Source organism: Oncorhynchus nerka, linkage group LG5, assembly GCF_034236695.1.
Source record: "Oncorhynchus nerka isolate Pitt River linkage group LG5, Oner_Uvic_2.0, whole genome shotgun sequence".
Taxonomy (NCBI): Eukaryota; Metazoa; Chordata; class Actinopteri; order Salmoniformes; family Salmonidae; genus Oncorhynchus; species Oncorhynchus nerka.
In genome coordinates, this window is record NC_088400.1 from 44,267,018 (window position 1) to 44,291,364 (window position 24,347).

Below are 24,347 nucleotides of genomic sequence, written 5' to 3' on the forward strand. Positions count from 1 at the left end.
CAAGGTAAGCTTTTGGTTTTAGGTCCTGTCATGCCAGAAATTTACTCCCACCTGCATCACAATGGGATTCGATGAACTCTAGCTAAGTTGCTTGTTGTACAATGCACTGCGTGATTGTACAGATGGATTGGATTGTGGGTTTACTAACATGTTATGTCTAGTTGCTATGTTGTCTATGATGCTAGCTAATATGGTGACCACGATGTAGGCTGTGTGTAGCGGTTAGCAGTTATGGTATGAAAGTTTAGCCTTTTCACCTGGTCACTGACAGCTGTTGTGTTGTGCACTAAAGGGTGATCAGGGGTGAATTCATTATGTGATTCTGTAGCAAAACGTTTCTTAATCGGAAGCAAACGGAACGAAATGGGGATGGACCTACCTGAAATTTTCCAATAGAAACTTTTAATTTGTTTTACAGTAGTTGCATAACTGAACGTTTTACAACTGTTCGGACTAATGATTACACCCTAAATCAGCTAGATGCAGGCAAGAGTGTGGAAGGCGGTATTGAATTTGTTACTGTCTGTTTCCTTGATTACCCCAATTTGTCTCTCAATCTGTGCACCTACGTCATTTGTAGGCTAGGTCATAGCAACCTGTTGATGTGTACAGGGGAAATTCGATGATCATGTAGTAGCCTCAACCTATCGATATTACATTGAGCTAGGTTGAATGGAATATGAATGACAGTCATCCAATATGCTGTAATAGAAATATGGCCATGCTAATCAGCACAACAGCCTCAAAGATTCCCATAGGCCTTTGGGCTATGTTTACTGTACTGTACCTACAACAAAACCACCAAATCAACAAACCAGCTTCATACAACCGAAACATGATAATATCTTAATAGTCCTTGTGTATTTGAGGCTGTGCTAATATGGACACCATACATTATAATTAAATGTCTTACAGAGGCATATGACCATTGGGTGACCATGACCATGATGGAGTTGACGTTAATTCCTGCTGTGTATTTACATTGGAATATTTCCTGAGACCCTTTATCGATTGGTACTGTTGTTTGAGGTGAGGATCACATTGGTAATTAAAATCGTAACACATTTAGCATTTGACTCCCAATCAGTCACTAGCTTTGATGGCCCAACAGATAACAAAAACGTCACATGAAGAAAGGCCAAAATAGCTGATGAGTGTACGGGTTTATCGGTTTGAACAAAATCTCAGGCGACAGTGTGTAAAATGTTTGATCATGTTTATGTCGTGAACATATCCCTTTCAGTTGCTTGCTGACACAATGTTGAGCAATGGTAACATACTGTATATTGTATTTATCCATATACTCTAGAATGTATAAACTAAAATTATTAGGATTATTACACTAATACAACTTTCACTAGACTCCATTAATATAGGGATCAGTAAAAGGAAGATCATGAAACAGCATAAAACATGTATATCAGCCCTGTCTGATTGGAGTTGAATATAAGGAGCTTGAGCGTGCTCAGCTGTTCTTTCCCTCATCTCTGGCCTCTGTCCTATTCCCTCACTCCCACTCTTTCTCCCTCCACTCTTTTTGCCCTTTGTATCCTCACTGGTAGAAGCCTGTTTCCACTAGGGAAGGAAAGAGAGGAAGGGAAAGGTAGGGGGCTCAGCTAGAGATGAGCAGGCTTAGACAAATGGTCTCTCTCCCTGTTGTTTGGCAGCTGGGCCCTCAATGGCTCCCAGAAGACCCAACACTTTAGATTGACAATAAGGTACAACGGGTGCATTGCAGTCTGAACAGGATAGGAACACGAAGGAAAACTCCTTCATCTGAAATCACAGCTGTCGAACGCTCGTTATTGAGGACAGACGCTAGAAGAGCCGACGCGGCCGCTCAGAGCCTATAGTTCCCCAAGGTCCATACACGCCACCTGAGATATCGGTAACTTTCACACAAATACTTTATCACCCTCTCCTCCCTTTCTTCCATAAATCCCAAAACCAGCGGTCCAGCTTCTATCAATAAAACCCCAGACACTGAAGGGGCTGTTAAACAAAGCAATTTGTTACACTGTCATTTAATGGGAATCAAAGGGAGAATTTATCCATTTATGAAGTTCCCTCTTAAGCACGGAGAAGAAAACGTGCTTTAAAATGCATTATTCACATGTTTTTGGCTTACGCTACGGTCGGATCCGAGATGTGCCCTAGAAAGACTTCCAATTAATTGCTTCAGTTCACTCCCTCGATCTTCTTTTCCTTCGGAGGGAGGGAGTGTGCCAAATAAAACACAATGATCATAGGAGGGTCCCAAATATGTTCCTGTGAACTCGGTCTTCCCTGGAAAAAGCATTAAGATTAGATTGTGTCATGTACGTAAGAACATAGATTCTACCTATCGTGAATGATACAATGTGTATCATTGTCTTCTAGCTGTAGTTAGTAAATAGCACCCTCACATATGCATTCCTTTTGTCCAGGTGGGTGAGGACAGTGTGCAATTCGTGGATCTGTTGAGGAGGTGATGTGGTCTTTGACAAGCCTCTCGAAGACCTTCATGATGACGGAAAAGAGAGCTACAGGTGGGTAGTCGTTCAGTTTAAAAATGTTTCAATGTTGGTCATTTAGCAGACTCTCATCCTGAGCGAATTGTGTGCATACATGTTCATACTGGTCCCCCATTGGAATCAAACCCACAACTCTGGTGTTGCAAGTGCCATGTTCTACCAACTGAACCACACGGGACCACATGCAGTTACTTTCCCTTTCTTGGGCACGGGGATGATAGTGGACCTCTTGAAGCAGGTGGGGATAATGGCCTGAGATAGAACATTTCAGAAAATACAACAACTAGATGGTCTGCACATGCTCTGAGGGTGTGGTTAGGGATTTTGTAGGAAGAGTCTTGGTGGTTACAAACGTCTTCCATTTAAGAATGATGAAGGCCACTGTGATCTTGGGGACCTTCATTGCTGCATAAATGTTTTGGTACCCTTGCCCAGATCTGTGCCTCGACACAATCCTGTCTCGGAGCTCTGCGGACAATTCCTTCAACCTCATCGCAAAGGGTCAGAATGTTTATGTAAATAAGGTATTTCTGTATTTATTTTTAATACATTTGCAAACATTTACATTTTACACAAGTTTTCAAAACTGTCTCCTTTTTTTCAAAACTCTACATACAGTTCCCAAAACTGCACATACAAAATGCAAAATGGCTCATATCTCCTTCCAAATGTAACACTGCATTCAAAATGCCATAAACACATGTCGGAATGAAGCATTTGCATCAAATGGCAAACACTGCTTTCATAATAGTACATTTTTGGATATACCATGTAAACACTGTTGTTCTAAATCTAAAGCTCTTTGGTCTTTCATAGGCTTATATCTACATTTCAATACAATGTTCTACAGTGAAAGTAATCTGCTGAGAGGGGTAACAAGTACACTGTAAACACCAATGCAATGTAGAAACAGAAAATATTTATTAGGCCAAACATTACTGTTGTATAGAGTAGCATACGCTTCATCTCTTCTCCGGCCTGGGTCTGGCCACAATACTTCGTCCACATCACAAGATACGTTTTCTCTTGCCAAACATCGAGGGAAGTATCTCCTAGCATGGCGTATCCAACCTTGGACAGAGGCAACCTCTATGTCCCCACATGCGTCCTCCATTGCCTGGAGAAGCGTCATGCGGGCATAGGGTTGGCGATCATACACTTTCCAGCGCCAGGCTGAGAAGAATTCCTCTATGGGATTTAGAAAAGGTGAATATGGGGGTAGGTACAAAACTACAAATTGTGGATGGGTGGTTATTGCACATGTTTATGTTCCACTATGTAACTAATGTTTTGTAATTACACATTTTGAAGTCCCCTGTGAATTACGACGTTAATAACTCAAACCAAAATCTGACCTTGTTACATGAAACTACAATGTGCCACTACCATCAAATTAACATGTAATACCAGAGTATTATTGTCTTTCAGTTTGTCGTGTTTATAAAAGTTTGTAAAGTGCAGAATTGCAATGTATGTCTGAAAATAGTGAAATAACATTGTTTACTAGATGTTTCATACGTTTTAAATATCATGTTGGAAAGCATGTTGACATTGTGCTAGTGCTTAGTTGGCTGCTAGCTAGCTAATAAGCTAGTTACATGAGTGAAACATGCTAGTTAGCTTTACCACCCTGTGGTAGTACGTTTTACTAACTAGTTAGTTTGTTTTATCAATAGTTATTGTGTTATGTTTTGAATGTGGAACTTAATTTGAATGTTTGGATTTAAATCTTTGTCAAATTCATTAAAGTGAAATTGATACATGTTCCCCTTTCTCCTTATTTCTCCTGGTTAGCCTATTGTCTGCAAAGGTTGTTACATTGTAACTACAAAGTAATAGAAAATGTCACTTAACTTTCAACATTGTAACTGGTTGTTAAAGATTGTTACATTATAAGTACAATGTAACCAAAAATGGTTATACCTATTGTTCTGTATCCTCATTTCTCTTGTTTAACCTATTCTCTGCAAAGGTCCTTAGATTGTAACTTCATAGTAATTATAAAGGTTATACCCTACTGGGGTTCACTTTACATTACATTGCTTCCTCCTGGGTAGGTACATGATAATTACATGTATATCCTACGTAACTACATTGTTCTTACATGACACTTGATTTGATATAGCCTTTGAGCCAGGTCATGACATAAAAAAACTAATTGAAAATGAGCTGTAGTTAAAAGGTGTGCCTTGTTACAATTGTTGTTATCAGGTCCTATCTTGTTTATCAACCCGGGCATTACATGTGGTCGGACGTAAAAAGGTCCGATTTTGGTTTGAGTAATTAGCATGGTAATTCACAGGTGACTTTCAAACATGTAATTGCAAAACATTAGTAACATATTGGAATAAGAAAATGTGTAATAATGTCAGTAATTACACATGTAGAATTACCTTCAGCAAGTGAATGTGTAATTACACATTCCTTGATCCAATTGTGTACTAACTGATAGAGCTACAACCTTATTACCTTTAATTACATAGTAAAACCTATGTAACTACTATGTTCCCTCAGTCATGACTCTGTAGTTACATAGGGGCAACTTAATGTAAAGGGTTAGCTTACTTGGTCGTGACCATTGACTAGATGATACTGAGTAATAACCGTGGGTGATTATTAATCTAGAAGCTAGTAATCAATACATGTTATTCAAAGTGATTCATCAAAGCCATTGATTTTTTTCAATTACAATATGATAGAACTTAAAAATGTCTGAAACTTTATTATCACTCGCCAAATCCGTAGAACTTCATATAAGAATGTTGGAGTAACACTAATTGTATTTACAGAGGACAGAATGCCTATATGTATAGGTATAAACGTGTATATGTAGAGATGAGAGCTGCTGTATGTTTCTAGACAGTTATGATAGGGAGTCAGTTTAAGAGGACAAAATAAAGACTTTGAGATGAAATTACATGACACAGGGCTCCGAGAATTTATCTCTGCTGAATCGCTCTGATCACGACATAAACTATGCCTTTGGTCTTCGGTTGCAGTGGAACACATATGGAATTTGTTTTAAACATCAATTAATATCCCTGATTTATTCATGGTTCCTGTGGGTTGGATTACAAGCAAAGGGATGGTTTTCTTCGAGTTGGTATTTCGTTTATGGTTTATCTTCATAACCTGTGACAAAGGGGAACTTATGGGAGCTGACATAAGTTCTCTTTGCTAATTTTGCATGATGCTGAATTTAGACATTTCTAGTATTGTTTAAAAACATGTAGACAAAAATACTGGAAACTTTTGTCGACAACACATCAAAAGACTCTGGCTATGGCTATGCGCTCCCATCAAATAGCCCCTTACCTTCCTCTGGTTTTATGGGGAATGGGCAAAGATGACTCAAGATATACAGGGCATTCGGAAAGTATTCAGACCCCTTGGCCTTTTACACATTTTGTTACCTTTACAGCCCTATTCTACAATGGATGAAATAGTTTTTTCCCTTCATCAATCTACACACAATACCCCATGATGACACAGCAAAAACAGGTTATTAGTAGACATTGTTGCAAATGTATTAAAAATTTTAAAAACGGAAATATCACATTTACATAAGTATTCAGACCCTTTACTCCGTACTTTGTTGAAGAACCGTTGGCAGCGATTACAGCCTTGAGTCTTCTTGGATATGACCCTACAAGCTTGCCACACCTGTATTTGCAGGAGTTTCTCCCATTCTTCTCTGCAGATCCTCTCAAGCTCTGTCAGGTTGGAAGGGGAAAGTCACAGTACACCTATTTTCAGCTCTCTCCAGAGATGTTTGATTGGGTTCATGTCCGGGCTCTGGCTCGGCCACTCAAGGACATTCAGAGAATTGTCCCGAAGTCACTCCTGCGTTGTCTTGGCTGTGTGCTTAGGGTCATTGTCCTGTTGGAAGGTGAACCTGTCACACCCTGATCTGTTTCACCTGTCTTGTTCTTGTCTCCACCCTCCTCCAGGTGTCGCCCATCTTCCCCATTATCCCCAGTGTATTTATACCTGTGTTCTCTGTTTGTCTGTTGTCATTTCGTTTTGCTTCATCAAGCCTACCAGTGTTTTTCCCGTGCTCCTGTCTTTCTCTAGTTCCTCTTTTCAAGTTTTCCCATTTTTTGACCATTCTGCCTGCCCTGACACTGAGCCTTCCTGCCGTTCTCTACCTTGTCACACCACCCTGGATTACTGAACTCTGCCTGCCCTGATCCTGACTCTGTCTGCCGTTCTGTACTTTTCGGACTCTGCTCTGGATTACTGACCTCTGCCTGCACTTCACCTGTCGTTTGCCTGCACCCAGTTTTTGTAATATAATTTTGTTACTTTGAAACTGTCTGCATCTGGGTCATTGTCCTGAGCCTTGACAGAACCTTTGCCCCAGTCTGACGTCCTGAGCGTTCTGGAGCAGGTTTTCATCAAGGGTCTCTCTGTATTTTGCTCCGTTCATCTTTCCCTTGATCCTGACTAGTCTCCCATTCCCTGCTACTGAAAAACATCCCCACAGCATGATGCTGCCACCACATGCTTCACCGTAGGGATGGTGCCAGGTTTCCTCCAGATGTGACACTTGGCATTCAGGCGAAAGAGTTCAATCTTTGTTTCATCAGATCAGAGATTCTGGTTTCTCATGGTATGAAAGTCCTTTAGGTGCCTTTTTGCAAACTCCAAGTGAGCTGTCATGTGCCTTTTACTGTGGAGTGGCTTCTGTCTGTCCATCTACCATAAAAGCCTGATTGGTGGAGTGCTGCAGAGATGGTTGTCCTTCTGGAAGGTTCTCCCATCTCCACAGAGGAACTGTGGAGCTCTGTCATAGTGACCATCGGGCTCTTGGTCACCTCCCTGACCAAGGCCCTTCTTCCCCGATTGCTACATTTAGCCGGGCGGCCAGCTATAGGAAGAGTTTTGGTGGTTCCAAACGTCTTCCATTTAAGAGAATGATGGAGTCCATCATGTTCTTGGGGACCTTCAATGCTGCAGAAATGTTTGGTACCCTTTCCCAGATATATGTCACGACACAATCCTATCTGGGAGCTCTGTGGACAATTCCTTCGACCTCATGGCATAGTTTTTGCTCTGACATGCACTGTCAACTGTGGGACTTTATATAGACAAGTGTGTGCCTTTCCAAATCATATCCATTCAAATGAATTTACCACAGGTGGACTCCTTTCAAGTTATAAAAACATTTCAAGGATGATCAATGAAAACAGGATTCACCAGAGCTCAATTTCGAGTCTCATAGCAAAGGGTTTGAATACTTATGTAATTAAAGTAGCTCTGTTTTGTATTATTTTATAAATATGCCAAAATAAATCTAATAAGCTCTTTTCACTTTGTCATTATGGGGATTGTGTGTAGATTGATGATGGGAAAAAAAGAGAAAAGGGGTCTGGATACTTTAAGGAATGCGCTGTAAATGTTTCCTGGTTCTTGAGCTCCACCAATCGCTGAGTTTGTTGTCAAAATAAAGCCGAATGGCTCATCACCAAAAAGATTAGCTCAGTATTATCCACAATTATCCACAACATTTTCACATTACACCAATGATAAAACATGAGAGGCATGATCTGATAGATACTCATGCCTTTCAATATAGCTATTGTGCGTGTGTGAATAATTTGATGTGTAAAGAAGAGACTCACTATAGTATGTTATACAAGGCCCCATTTCCAAGTAAAATCAGGGTTGGACAATATAATAGGATTACCTTGTTATGGTGAAGAGATTGGGAATAACAGAAGATATTGCAAGATATTGCACAAGCAGAGGTATTGAAATGACATGATAAAATACATTGATTCGTTTTGTCACTGGCTGATCCAATGGTATGGTCTGGTGGATTTCATCCTCAGCCATACAGACTGATACGTCTCATCTGATTGGCTTTCAGGTTTAGATTAGACCCCCTGCAGTGCAGTTAACATGTTGGTATGTTAATGTTCAGAAGGCTAAAGGGTGTTTCTTCTATGTTGCAGTCAGGACTCCCCTTTTGCTGGTATTAGTGTTTAGATACATATAGATACAATATTTAGATATTAAAGATCAGTATATTCTCCCAAGTAGCACAGCTGTCACTACAGACCCTGGTTCAATTCCAGCTGCTATCACAACTGGCCAAGATTGGGAGTCACATAGGGTGGTTCACAATTGGTTGGGGTTTGGCTGGGGTAGGCCGTCATTGTAAATACGTTTTTTTTCTTAACCGACTTGCCTAGTACATTTACATTTACATTTAAGTCATTTAGCAGACGCTCTTATCCAGAGCGACTTACAAATTGGTGCATTCACCTTATGACATCCAGTGGAGCAGCCACTTTACAATAGTGCATCTAAATCTTTTAAGGGGGGTGAGAAGGATTACTTTATCCTATCCTAGGTATTCCTTAAAGAGGTGGGGTTTCAGGTGTCTCCGGAAGGTGGTGATTGACTCCGCTGTCCTGGCGTCGTGAGGGAGTTTGTTCCACCATTGGGGGGCCAGAGCAGCGAACAGTTTTGACTGGGCTGAGCGGGAACTGTACTTCCTCAGTGGTAGGGAGGCGAGCAGGCCAGAGGTGGATGAACGCAGTGCCCTTGTTTGGGTGTAGGGCCTGATCAGAGCCTGGAGGTACTGAGGTGCCGTTCCCCTCACAGCTCCGTAGGCAAGCACCATGGTCTTGTAGCGGATGCGAGCTTCAACTGGAAGCCAGTGGAGAGAGCGGAGGAGCGGGGTGACGTGAGAGAACTTGGGAAGGTTGAACACCAGACGGGCTGCGGCGTTCTGGATGAGTTGTAGGGGTTTAATGGCACAGGCAGGGAGCCCAGCCAACAGCGAGTTGCAGTAATCCAGACGGGAGATGACAAGTGCCTGGATTAGGACCTGCGCCGCTTCCTGTGTGAGGCAGGGTCGTACTCTGCGGATGTTGTAGAGCATGAACCTACAGGAACGGGCCACCGCCTTGATGTTAGTTGAGAACGACAGGGTGTTATCCAGGATCACGCCAAGGTTCTTAGCGCTCTGGGAGGAGGACACAGTGGAGTTGTCAACCGTGATGGCGAGATCATGGAACGGGCAGTCCTTCCCCGGGAGGAAGAGCAGCTCCGTCTTGCCGAGGTTCAGCTTGAGGTGGTGATCCGTCATCCACACTGATATGTCTGCCAGACATGCAGAGATGCGATTCGCCACCTGGTCATCAGAAGGGGGAAAGGAGAAGATTAATTGTGTGTCGTCTGCATAGCAATGATAGGAGAGTGTGTGAGGTTGTGAGGTTATGACAGAGCCAAGTGACTTGGTGTATAGCGAGAATAGGAGAGGGCCTAGAACAGAGCCCTGGGGGACACCAGTGGTGAGAGCACGTGGTGAGGAGACAGATTCTCGCCACGCCACCTGGTAGGAGCGACCTGTCAGGTAGGACGCAATCCAAGCGTGGGCCGCGCCGGAGATGCCCAACTCGGAGAGGGTGGAGAGGAGGATCTGATGGTTCACAGTATCGAAGGCAGCCGATAGGTCTAGACTCTAGAAGGATGAGAGCAGAGGAGAGAGAGTTAGCTTTAGCAGTGCGGAGCGCCTCCGTGATACAGAGAAGAGCAGTCTCAGTTGAATGACTAGTCTTGAAACCTGACTGATTTGGATCAAGAAGGTCATTCTGAGAGAGATAGCGGGAGAGCTGGCCAAGGACGGCACGTTCAAGGGTTTTGGAGAGAAAAGAAAGAAGGGATACTGGTCTGTAGTTGTTGACATCGGAGGGATCGAGTGTAGGTTTTTTCAGAAGGGGTGCAACTCTCGCTCTCTTGAAGACGGAAGGGACGTAGCCAGCGGTCAGGGATGAGTTGATGAGCGAGGTGAGGTAAGGGAGAAGGTCTGGAGAAGAGAGGAGGGGATAGGGTCAAGCGGGCAGGTTGTTGGGCGGCCGGCCGTCACAAGACGCGAGATTTCATCTGAGAGAGAGGGGAGAAAGAGGTCAGAGCACAGGGTAGGGCAGTGTGAGCAGAACCAGCGGTGTCGTTTGACTTAGCAAACGAGGATCGGATGTCGTCGACCTTCTTTTCAAAATGGTTGATGAAGTCATCTGCAGAGAGGGAGGAGGGGGGATTCAGGAGGGAGGAGAAGGTGGCAAAGAGCTTCCTAGGGTTAGAGGCAGATGCTTGGAATTTAGAGTGGTAGAAAGTGGCTTTAGCCGCAGCGACAGAAGAGGAAAATGTAGAGAGGAGGGAGTGAAAGGATGCCAGGTCCGCAGGGAGGCGATTTTCCTCCATTTCCGCTCGGCTGCCCGGAGCCCTGTTCTGTGAGCTCGCAATGAGTCGCCGAGCCACGGAGCGGGAGGGGAGGACCGAGCCGGCCTGGAGGATAGGGGACATAGAGAGTCAAAGGATGCAGAAAGGGAGGAGAGGAGGGTTGAGGAGGCAGAATCAGGAGATAGGTTGGAGAAGGTTTGAGCAGAGGGAAGAGATGATAGGATGGAAGAGGAGAGAGTAGCGGGGAGAGAGAGCGAAGGTTGGGACGGCGCGATACCATCCGAGTAGGGGCAGTGTGGGAAGTGTTGGATGAGAGCGAGAGGGAAAAGGATACAAGGTAGTGGTCGGAGACTTGGAGGGGAGTTGCAATGAGGTTAGTGGAAGAACAGCATCTAGTAAAGATGAGGTCGAGCGTATTGCCTGCCTTGTGAGTAGGGGGGAAGGTGAGAGGGAGATGTCAAAAGAGGAGAGGAGTGGAAAGAAGGAGGCAGAGAGGAATGAGTCAAAGGTAGACGTGGGTAGGTTTAAAGTCGCCCAGAACTGTGAGAGGTGAGCCGTCCTCAGGAAAGGAGCTTATCAAGGCATCAAGCTCATTGATGAACTCTCCGAGGGAACCTGGAGGGCGATAAATGATAAGGATGTTAAGCTTGAAAGGGCTGGTAACTGTGACAGCATGGAATTCAAAGGAGGCGATAGACAGATGGGTAAGGGGAGAAAGAGAGAATGACCACTTGGGAGAGATGAGGATCCCGGTGCCACCACCCCGCTGACCAGAAGCTCTCGGGGTGTGCGAGAACACGTGGGCGGACGAAGAGAGAGCAGTAGGAGTAGCAGTGTTATCTGTGGTGATCCATGTTTCCGTCAGTGCCAAGAAGTCGAGGGACTGGAGGGAGGCATAGGCTGAGATGAACTCTGCCTTGTTGGCCGCAGATCGGCAGTTCCAGAGGCTACCGGAGACCTGGAACTCCACGTGGGTCGGGCGCGCTGGGACCACCAGATTAGGGTGGCCGCGGCCACGCGGTGTGGAGCGTTTGTATGGTCTGTGCAGAGAGGAGAGAACAGGGATAGACAGACACATAGTTGACAGGCTACAGAAGAGGCTACGCTAATGCAAAGGAGATTGGAATGACAAGTGGACTACACGTCTCGAATGTTCAGAAAGTTGAGCTTACGTAGCAAGAATCTTATTGACTAAAATGATTAAAAATGATACAGTACTGCTGAAGTAGGCTAGCTGGCAGTGGCTGCGTTGTTGACTTTGTAGGCTAGCTGGCAGTGGCTGCGTTGTTGATTCGGGGCCAGCTGGCTAGCTAGCAGTGTTGATTACGTTACGTTGCTAAAAGAACGACAATAGCTGGCTAGGTAACCTAGAAAATCGCTCTAGACTACACAATTATCTTTGATACAGAGACGGCTATGTAGCTAGCTATGTAGCTAGCTACGATCAAACAAATCAAACCGTTGTACTGTAATGAAATGAAATGAAAATGTGATACTACCTGTGGAGCGAGGCGGAATGCGACCGGGTTGTTGAGTTCTAATCGGTAGACGTTGGCTAGCTGTTGGCTAGCTTGCAGTGTCTCCTACGTTAAGGACGACAAATAGCTGGCTGCGTTGTTGATTCAGGGGCTAGCTGGCTAGCTAGCTAGCAGTGTTGATTACGTTACGTTGCGTTAAAAGAACGACAATAGCTGGCTAGGTAACCTAGAAAATCGCTCTAGACTACACAATTATCTACACAATTATCTTTGATACAGAGACGGCTATGTAGCTAGCTATGTAGACGGTGGGCGTTAGCTAGCTGGCTAGCTGCTGGGCAGATACGTTAGGACGACGAAATACGATAATTACGCAATTATCTTTGATACAAAGACGGCTATGTAGCTAGCTAAGAAGAAATTGCTAAGATTAGACAAATCAAACCGTTGTACTATAATGAAATGTAATGAAAAGTTATACTACCTGCAGACCGAAGTGCAGACCGAAGTGCGGATGCGACTGCTCGCTCCAACCCGGAAGTCTGCTTTAGTAAAGTAAATCTTGATACATGTTTACTGTGGAAAGTCCAAATGTATATTTTGGTGTGTCCATACAAGGAGTTTCGGCAGGAGTTATTTCATTTGTGATCAGTTGTGATCACTTTAAGATGTAGCCATGTTGGAATCTCCTTCATGTAGACTCTAGAATCTTCCAATGATACAGTCACAGTGAAAAGAAAATCATTGTGACACACTGTCGTGCTACATTAATCTTCAAATTGTGTCACGTCGGAGAGCTCCCACTCAACTGCATATGATATATCCTGTTACTTTGAAATACAGTACCAGTCAAAAGTTTGGACACACCTACTCATTCAAGGTTTTTAAATGTGTTTTGTACTATTTTCTACATTGTAGAATAATAGTGAATACATCAAAACTAGGAAATAACACATATGGAATCATATAGCAAACAAAAAAGTGTTAAAAAAAGATTTGACATTCTTCAAAGTAGCCACCCTTACTCTTCACGAATGCTTTGCACACTCTTGGCATTCTTTCAACTAGCTTCATGAGATAGTCACCTGGAATGCATTTCAATTAACAGGTGTGCCTTGTTAAAAGTGAATGAAGTGGATTTTCTTTCCATCTTAATGCATTTGAGTCAATCAGTTGTGTTGTGACAAGGCAAGGGTGGTATACAGAAGACAGCCCTATTTGGTAAAAGACCAAGTCCATATTATGGCAAGAACAGCTCAAATCAGCAAAGAGAAACGACAGTCCATAATTTCTTTAAGACATGAATGCTTCACAGAGTTCAAGTAACAGACCCATCTCAACATCAACTGTTCAGAGGAGTCTGTGTGAATCAGGCCTTCATGGTCGAATTGCTGCAAAGAAACCACTACTAAAGGACACCAATAAGGAGAAGAGACTTGCTTGGGCCAAGAAACACAAGCAATGGACATTAGACCGGTAGAAATCTGTCCTTTGGTCTGATGAGTCCAAATTTGAGATTTTTGGTTCCAACTGCCGTGTCTTGGTGAGACACAGAGTAGGTGAACGGATGATCTCTGCATGTGTGGTTCCCACTGTGAAGAATGGAGGAGGAGGTGTGATCGTGTGGGGGTGCTTTGCTGGTGACACTGTCAGTGATGTATTTAAAATTCAAGGCACACTTAACCCGCATGGCTACCACAGCATTCTGCAGTGATACGATGTGTTAGGGCTATTTGGGCTATTTGAACAAGGAGAGTGATGCATCAGATGAGTTGGATCGCAGAGTGAAGGAAAAGCAGCCAACAAGTATTCAGCATACACAACCAGTCAACATTTTTAGAACACCAACTAATTCGGACATTTATCTTTATTTTTCACTATTTTCTACATTGTAGAATAATAGTGAAGACATCAAAACTGCCTCGCCTGACATCAAATGATTGCCTCGCCTGGTTCACTAACTCCTTCTCAGATGGAGTTCAGTGTGTCAAATTGGAGGGCCTGTTGTCCGGACCTCTGGCACTCTCTAAGGGGGTGCCACAGGTTTCAATTCTCGGGCTGACTCTTTTTTCTGTATACATCAATGATGTCGATCTTGCTGCTGGTGATTCTGGCCCTTTTTTGAACACTGTGTTAACTAACCTCCAGACGAGCTTCAATGCCATACAACACTCCTTCCGTGGCCTCCAACTGCTCTTGAATGCAAGTTAAACTAAATGCATGCTCTTCAACTGATCGCTGCATGCACCTGCCCGCCTGTCTAGCATCACTACTCTGGACAGTTCTGACTTAGAATATGTGGTCAACTACAAATATCTAGGTGTCTGGTTAGACTGTAAACTCTCCTTCCAGACTCACATTAAGCATCTCCAATCCAAAATTAAATCTATAATCGGCTTCCTATTTTGCAACAAAGCATCCTTCACTCATGTTGCCAACATACCCTCGTAAAACTGACTATCCTACCGATCCTTTACTTCGGCGATGTCATTTACAAAATAGTCTCCAACACTGTACTCAGCAAATTGGATGTAGTCTATCACAGTGCCATCCGTTTTGTCACCAAAGCCCCATATACTAACAACTTCTGCGACCTGTAATGCTCTTGTTGGCTTCATATTCGTCGCAAAAACCCACTGGCTCCAGGTCATCTATAAGTCTTTGCTCAGTAAAGCCCCACCTTATCTCAGCTCACTGGTCACCATAGCAGCACCTACCCATAGGACGCGCTCCAGAAGGTATATTTCACTGGTCGTCCCCAAAGCCAACTCCTCCTTTGGCCACCTTTCTTTCCAGTTCTCTGCTGCCAATGACTGGAACGAATTACAAAAATCACTGAAGCTGGAGTCTAATATCTCCCTCACTAACTAAAATCATCAGCTGTCAGAGCAGCTTACCGATCATTGCACCTGTACACAGCCCATCTGTAAATAGCCCACCCAACTCCCTCATCCCCATATTTTTTTTACTTTTTTCTCCCTTGCACCCCAGTATCTCTTCTTAAGCATTCATCTTCTACACATCAATTACTCCCGTGTTTAATTACTAAATTGTATTTATTTCACCACTATGGCCTATTTATTGTCTCACCTCCCTTATCTTATTACATATTCACACACTGTATATAGATTTTTCTATTTTCTTATTGACTGTACGTTTGTTTATCCCATGTAACTCTGTGTTGTTTGTGTCGTACTGCTTTGCTTTATCTTGGCCAGGTCGCAGTTGTAAATGAGAACTTGTTCTCAACTGGCCTACATGGTTAAAAAAAAGGTGAAATAAAAAAAATATTATAAAAACGATGAAATAACACATATCGAATCATGTAGTAACCATCTCAAAATGGTTGAGGCTGGGGGATTGTGGATGTCAGGTCATCTGATGCAGCACTCCATCACTCTCCTTCTTGGTCAAACAACCCTTACACAGCCTGGAGGTTTGTTGGGTCATTGTCCTGTAGAAAAACAAATTATAGTCTCACTAAGCCTAAATCAGATGGGATGTCATGTCACTGCAGAATTCTGTGGTTGCCATGCTGGTTAAGTATGCTTTGAATACAAAGTAAATCACAGACAGTGTCACCTGCAAAGCAGCCCCACACCATAACACCTCCTCCGCCATGCTTTATGGGGGGAAATACATATGCAGAGATGATCTGCTCACCCACACCACGTCTCACAAAGACACAACAGTTGGAACCAAAAATCTCTCATTTGGACTCCAGACCAAAGGACACATTTCCACTGGTTTAGTGTCCATTGCTCGTGTTTCTTGGCCCAAGCAAGTATCTTCTTATTATTAGTGTAGTTTAGTAGTGGTTTCTTTGCAGCTATTCAACCATGAAGTACTGATTCAAACAGTCTCCTCTGAGCGGTTGATGTTGAGATGTGTCTGTGACTTGAACTCTGTGAAGCATTTATTTGGGCTGCAATTTCTGAGGCTGGTAACACTAATGAACTTGTCCTCTGCAGCAGAGGTAACTCTGGTTCTTCCATTCCTGTAGCTGTCCTCACAAGAGCCAGTTTCATCATTGTGCTTGACCTTCATGTCTTAAACTATGTTCATGTTCTTTGCTTATTTGAGCTTTTCTTGCCATGATATGGACTTGGTCTTTCACCAAATAGGGCTACCTTCTGTATCCTCCCCATACCTTGTCACATCACAACTTATTGGTTCAAATGCATTAAGAAGGAATTCATATACATTCCAGGTGACTACCTCATGAAGCTGGTTGAGAGAATGCTAAGAGTGTGCAAAGCTGTCATCAAGGTGGCTACTTTGAAGAATCTCAAGTATAAAATGTATTTTGATTTGTTTAATCAAAAATTGGTTTCCTCATGTTTCCATATGTGTTATTTCAAAGTTTTGATGTCTTCACTATTATTCTACAACAGTAAAAAAATAAAGAAATAACATGGAATGAGTAGGTGTGTCCAAACTTTTGACTGGTATGTTATATAAATTGTTATTGCTGTATAAAATAGCTGAAAGTGCTCCGTTGGGCCCTTAAAGGGCAGGGCTGAGGGGATATTCATGATTTACACACACGCACGCATGCACACACACACACACACACACACACACACACACACACACACACACACACAGAGAGCCAGGGGACCCGTGTGAACTCCACTCATGCACATGCACAAGCATCTACACAGGGACATTTACCTTTCACCCTTATTGTCTCCATCTCATTGACATGTGGCAATCAATTTCTGCTGCATCTCACGCCGGATTGTCTTTTAGGTCGATTTGAAGCGTTCAGTCTGCAGCTCCTACTCTGTCCCCCTCCTCTTCTCTTTGAATTGCCTCCCCCATGGGAGCACTTGTGTTTGCGCCTGGTGAAGTTCTATGACCAGGGCCTTAATTTATAAGGGAGATAAAATGCTTTGTTGGGTTGTACTGGACTGCTGTAGTCCTTTGGCAGCATGCTGCTGGGTTGTTCACGTATACTGATTGCCACACAGACAGTCAAGTTAGACAATTAGCTATCTCATTGTGTAATGTGACTATTGGTAAAGTAGGACCCTCAGAATGGTACTTCAAATGTATGCTTGGCTTAGTGTATATACTGTAACTGAACCCGTGTGATTAACACAAATCAAAATTGATGCCAGTATGACAATTAGATAATATCACATTTGAGTTATGAACATGACGTATTTTCAGTTTCTAGAGCTTTACTTGGACTACAATGGTGGATTAAGTCCCCAGAATACCTACATCAGGATTAGACATCCAGAGGATTTTTCTTCAGATGATTCTTCTGTCCATCTCTGATGTCATATCCCTTTTAACCAGGGTTGGGGTCCATTCTGAATTGAGTTGTGAACTGCCCTTTAATTCCAAATCATTTTCATTGAATTTGAATTGAACACACCCATCAGGAAGCAGAATTGATTAAATTAAGTTTTTAATTCAATAAAATTGAAATAAAGTAATGATGTTCAAATATCTATTATTTATGTTCTTATGTTAATTTTTGACATCATGTATGGTAACCAATACTACGTATAACATAAGGATGAAATATGAAATGTTTAGCTCATTCTCCTAAAACAAGAAGTATTCAAAGATAATTTTGTAAGTTAATTAATTATGAATAATACATTTTTCACGTACATGTTATTCAATATCAGAAATAATACATTTCCCAGAATGCAATAGATCATATAAAACACTCTAGAATGGAAGGGAATAACCTAACATCTTGTGACTAAAATACCAACAAACATATGACTTATAATCTAGTTAATATTTGAAATGGTATCTTTATTTTCTGTAAAAAAAATCTTACGTTCTGAATTGATTACATTATACATTGTACATACAGTATACTTTATGTAAGTATAGCATTCTTGTCTGTACCCATGTAATTCTAGAGTATGTGTGTTGTTGTGATCTGGAACATAGAGTTGTTCTTGATATAAAAGTCTATATAGGACGAAAATACAAACATCGGTACTGCTCATTAGCACATCAGCGACGACAGGGCCAGGTAGGACCCTCTGTTGGCGGCAGAGAGAAAAATGCGCAGCAATCCTACACGTTTTGCCATGGGCGTATATTTTTTTTCAAATTTTCTGCAGTTTGACACATTTTTCGATGGGCAGAGAGAACATTTTGCAGTTTTAAAGCAAATTTCTTGAAATTCTAAACATTTTGCCATGGGGTTGAGAGAAAAATATTTAGTTTAAAAGCTGTTTTCTTGGATTTATACATATTTTGCAATGGGATGGAGAGAAAACTTGGAAGTTTGAAAGCTAATTTCATGCAATTCTACATATTTTGCCATGACTTAAGCCATGCTCGTATGATATTTGAGCGAGAGTGACTAACTAAATCAATGGGGGCCACCTGGAGGTCAGGGCTCCTGGGCATGTGCCTTGCGGCAGTAATTCGGCCATGATTACTACAAGGTTTAGACAGCCGGCTAGACTAACTCACCTAGCAATCTATAATATGTTAGCTGAAATGGGCTAATTGAGAGACGTCAAGTGACTGACATAAACAGAGGAACATTTCTAAAGCACCGCCAAATGTCAAAATTGCACGTTGTGTACTCTACTATCCTAACTAGCAGTAAGTTAAGACCCCAACTGATTTCCTGAAAGTCAATCGGTTGGCCATAAGCCCATATTGCTTATGTTGCTTATGTCTAGAAATGGCACTGGTTTGCACCTAAATTTCCTGCAACCGTGATGGCAGAAAGAAAATGAAGGATTAGTGGTGTTCTGAATCAACAAAATTAATTGAAATGACTTCCTCAGCTACCCACCAGCCCAATGCGTGGCATGCTTAAGTTGACATTTCAATTGTGCAAGTGATGTGCATGATATTTGATATTTGAGCGACTTTGACGATATTAAGCATTCCGCCAGCACAATTTTTATTCCCTCGGTACAAAGATATGAAGCTATGCATCCTGGCTTAATCAATCTAAGTAAGACTCCTGTCAATCTTAGACAAAAGACAAGGCCTTAGTTCCAATCACATTCTTAGGTGTCAACTGGAGCCGCATTCCTCTTATTAAATAAAGATCACTCACCGAACACATATCTCTATAATATCTCTGTAATCTGGCGAAAATCTTAAGGGAAAAATAGAAAAATATTATGTTGAGGTTAACACATGGCGAGTCGCACCCGGTAAGGTACAAATCTGCCGTGATCCTGTTGCTAAGATACTCGGGTAATGCCACGGAAACAAGCCCATATTGGTAATCTGGTGGAAGCCATACATGTCTCCACATATTTTGGCACAGGGACGAGTGACTCTACTAGCTGCATCGCCGTTCCTCTCCTTGTGTCTACAGCATTATCACTTTATACCACTTTATATCCCCAAATCTGAAGAAATAAGAAAAGTTACACACTATAATGGTAGCTGGATGTCTTCTGCAATTTCAGAAATGATCAGGTTGCATTGTCAATAAAAGAACACCGTATCTATGTATGACTGTATGCTTCTATTTATACTTACATCTGATTCATATCACTTTAATTAGCATGTGAATGTAGCAATAACCTTCCACTAATAGTCATCAACACTGCCAAGTGTCATTTGAGTTACATATGCATATGAAACTTGCATAGTGAGGACAATCTTCCTCATATGATGTCTTTTGAGGAAAGTTTAACTAGTGTTTCAACTCAACAAGCTCATGGGTTAATTGTTGAAGCTATTGGAACATGTTTTGCAATATTGTTGTGGGAATCCACTTCTTAGTTGAGAATACAATTGGGATGAAGCTGTGAGCGAAGAATATGTTGCAGGGATAGATATGATGAAAAACAACAATAGACCTTTCAAAGGTGACTACAGTACATGACTTTGGGAGAACTAAGATGGCTTCCTTGTTGGTCATACACCACTCAAATCCACAGGAGTCCGTTGAAGTGTTGAAAGTGGAATAGCTCGGTATTAACTGGTCCAGACCCTTCTGTGTTTGATCTATTGGTGAGAAGTGATACGGAGGCTGATTCTCACCTGTGGGAGGCTACAGTAATGAGGCCCTGTCATCTTAAAATCATCTTACGGAATGATAGAGAATTGATAATGGTCAAGATCAAGGAATTACTACTACGGAAAAATGTGTTCAGTATTCAGTCAATAGCGCTGCTATTCATTCACAGTTAAAGTTTACGCGTGCTTCACATCTGAAACAGTTCGGAACAATTTGTGCATATATTATGACAACATTTAGAGACGTTTTTGCTTGTTTTGGTCTTCGGCAAGGGCTTTTTGTGCTATTTGTGCACACACATGTTTTTATTGAGTTAAGGCGAAGTTCGGTAGCCGAAGTCTAAGCCCTTTTGTCGGTGATTGGTCAACAGTAGGTATTCTTCATTTAAGTGTTTGTTGTCATTCAACCAGAGACTTCAGAAATACTGCACCAAACATCTTAGTTAGATGTAAAATTGGACCACTAAGATCTTCTCAGCAAAAACACCCACATTAATGACAGTCAAAAATGTGATTACTGTGTTTTATATATATTTCCACACTATGAGGTTGGAATAATACTGTGAAATTGTGAAAAGTAATGCCCTTTTACTGAAAGAGCTGTTTGAAAAGACCACCTGACATTTCAGCCTGTTTTGGTTTGATGGAGTTTTGGCCTACTTGGTGACATCACCAGGCAGTAAACGAGTTAATAGACCAGTAAAGAAAGAGAATTCTAAACCTCTCTGCCAATAACAACGAGTTTTACATTTTCCCCTCCCCACTCAGACCACTCCCAGACAGTTCTTGTCTGAGAAAATGTTCTTTGCTAAGAAGCTATTTTTGTTTTCAATTAGAACGGTTAAAAAGAAACAATCCCAGTACTTGATATTGAGATTTTAAAAAATGTCGGAATTGAACCTCCAATGCTCTGTTTCTCACGATGCTGCACCACTCCTTCCTTCCCCAGAATCCCACATCCACTGCAGGAATGTATGCTCTCTCTTTTGTTGCCTTTCCATTTTCTCAAGGTCAGAAGCGTGATGGGTCGTTGGCCAGACACGCGAGCAACATAATGATGTTGGGATGACATTTAGAGCACAGAGAGGCTGTATATACAGGTAGCTCCATCTGTTCTGACTATGTCCAAAGAGATCCACCGTAGTCACGCAGGATTGCTGAAGAATGAATTGCATGGTACAACTGTTAATGAAGAAGAAAATACAGTAAGACCATATTTGGATAGTTCCAAGTCACTGGTTTGTAGATGTTCAGTAGACGTTCAATAACTGTCAACAACATTTTAACTAACAATCGACTAGCCCTAACCCTAGCCCTAACCCTAATCGTAATGCTTATCTTAAGCCTAAACTTAACCCTTACCCTAGCCCTCACCCTAACCGTAACCATAACCCTTATTTTAAACCTAACCCTAAACGTAACCTTAGCAATCAGTTGCTAATAAACAGATAGTTTGTTGATAGTATGACCACTTGTATATTATCTATATGGGACTATCCAAATAACGTGACTAGAAAACACATCCCACTTAGGTGCCTGGCAGAAAAACAATTTCTGAAATCACTGATATGTTCCAAAGATGTATGGGTGAGCTTCACACGTTACAGATAATACTTCAGTCTCATTGGGATCTTTCATCGGGACAGAGGATATACAGTATATAATGTTTAAAATGTATATGTACGCATTTCAAGTCTAACCCTGTGTAGGTGTAAATATTGTCTCCCCCTTGCATGTGCATTTGGGTTCTAACAAACACCTCCCATACCGAGACCGATACACAGATTGGTATAAATGGTACACAACACAGTGAGAGAAGAGTCAATAGTTTGTTTTGGGGCCACCCAGGAATGACAGACACATTTCAATCGCCCTAGAAGAATCGTCGGTAGAAGACTGGGTCTGACAGAAATGTCTTCCCAAACCTATTTACTGCCCACAATCTCTGTGGAGGCTCCAGCAAGCAGGAGGAGAAAATGCTTGTTTACCCAGTGAACAGACTGGGGCCCTGATTGCCATCCCAAAGGTAATGGCCAAGGATGAGGCAGATCAATAGCCATCTGCACCAATTCCTCAAGTAATAACATTCAACAGGAAAATCCATTTACTTTACTTACCTTTACTTTATTTCATTTTACAATATAGGCAGCCAATCCAAGCTATAAGGGGTTAGACTATGTGGACAGTTATGGTTGAGGGCCAAATACCAAATAGTTACTGTGTTACCCCTGGCCTTAAGAGAGTATTCCCAATACTAGAGATGCTCTAGAGGTAGACCTTCAGCTAGACTTTCAATACCTTCAGCTAGACCTCTTACTGTAATGTAAACTTGCGACGTCTCCTAAGCCACCTGCGGAGTTCGCAGGGCGAGTCTTGCTCAAGAGTCACCTCCCTTCCCGAGCTGTCGGAAGTAAACAGAATTGTCTCGTGTAGCCAAATATTCCTACAGTGAAAATCTTAATAACAGAGGACATTTTTTTTTTAAACCAGCTGAATTGTATAGACATTTTACTTACATTTGAGATGTTTTATTGCACTTTTACCTTCAAATGCAGTAACATTCTGTTGCATGGTTGCCGTGGCTTTAAGAAAACAGCTGGCAAAACTGAATCAATTGAGGCAGCGCAGCATTGGCAGGCAAGACAACAAGAACTCCCGTAGCGCTTTAGTTTACAGTGCTGAAATAACAGGGTAACATCTGGAAAGCAACAGGAAACAACAGGGAAATAAGTCGTCAACCACCCGGTAAGAACGCAGTAATAACCACAAAAAAATGTGTATGTAGCTGCCAAATACTGATATAAAGTGTGATGAATTTTCCTGGCTATTATGTAGAAACAATTATTAGTCAGTGACGAACTATCAATAATAAAATAAAATAAAGTTCTGTAGTATTTAAGGCCATTTCACATGTTGTCAGCAGGACATGTTGATGGAAACACTGTAATTAAGAAATTATTATTTAAATTACTGTTCATTTCTTTATAGTTTCCCCATAGTTTATGTGGACCTACTGGGCCTTGACACTATATTCAAAAGCAAAAATATGTTCCCCTGTAAATGACTTTCTTAATTGTTTCACCTAACGTCTGTGTACCTTGCTGTTACAGTCTTTGCAACTGTACTCTTATGTACATCCAATTCAATTTCACCTCTGACATATTTACACAATCACAAGTAATTAAGATACTAGGTTCACCAATGGAACTTCATTTATTGTTATTGTAGCTGGTCTGCGCCTGTGTGAATGAACTTGCTACTGCGCTCTGGTTTCGGTTCCGGGTTGTGTTGTGGTGCATGTGTATTAATTTCACACAGGACACACTGCTGCTTCTTCTGGTATTCTATTGCTTGATGAGATGAAATAACTGCAGTGAATAAATCCAGTACAAAGCATTGACATAAAATGGCGAGACTCTCTATGCTGCACGGACCTTTCCTCACTGCTGCGTATGTTTCATCTCATACAGTTAAGTTGGTCCAGAAGTGTTGTAATGTGGAAACAAAATGGCAACGACGAGGTAATTACCCAGCTACAAGCAAAGACACAAAAGGTGACTGCCTGGGTGGCGCAGCAGTCTAAGGCACTGCATCGCAGTGCTTGAGGCGTCACTACAGACCCGGGTTCACAATTGGCCCAGCGTCATCCGGGATAGAGGTTTTGCTCGCCAATTAACAGGTGTGCCTTGTTAAAAGTAGAATTTATTTCCTTCTTAATGCATTTTAGCCAATCAGTTTTGTTGTGACAAGGTATGGGTGGTATACAGAACATAGCCCTATTTTGTAAAAGTCCATATTATGGCAAGAACAGCTGAAATTAGCGAAGAGAAACATCAGTCCATCATTAGTTTAAGACATGAAGGTCAGTCAATGCGGAAAATGTTATGAAATTTGAACGATTTTTCAAGTGCAGTTGCAAAAACCATCAAGCACTATGATGAAAATGGCTCTCATGAGGACAGTCACAGGAAGTAAGACCCAGAGTTACCGCTGCTGCAGATTGCAGCCCAAATAAATTCAAGAAACAGACACATCTCAACATCAACTATTGAGAGGAGACTGCGTAAATCAGGCCTTCATGGTCGAATTGCTGCAGAGAAAACACTACTTAAGGACACCAATAATAAGAAGAGACTTGCTTGGGCCAAGAAACACAAGCAATAGATGTTAAACCGGTCGAAATCTCTCCTTT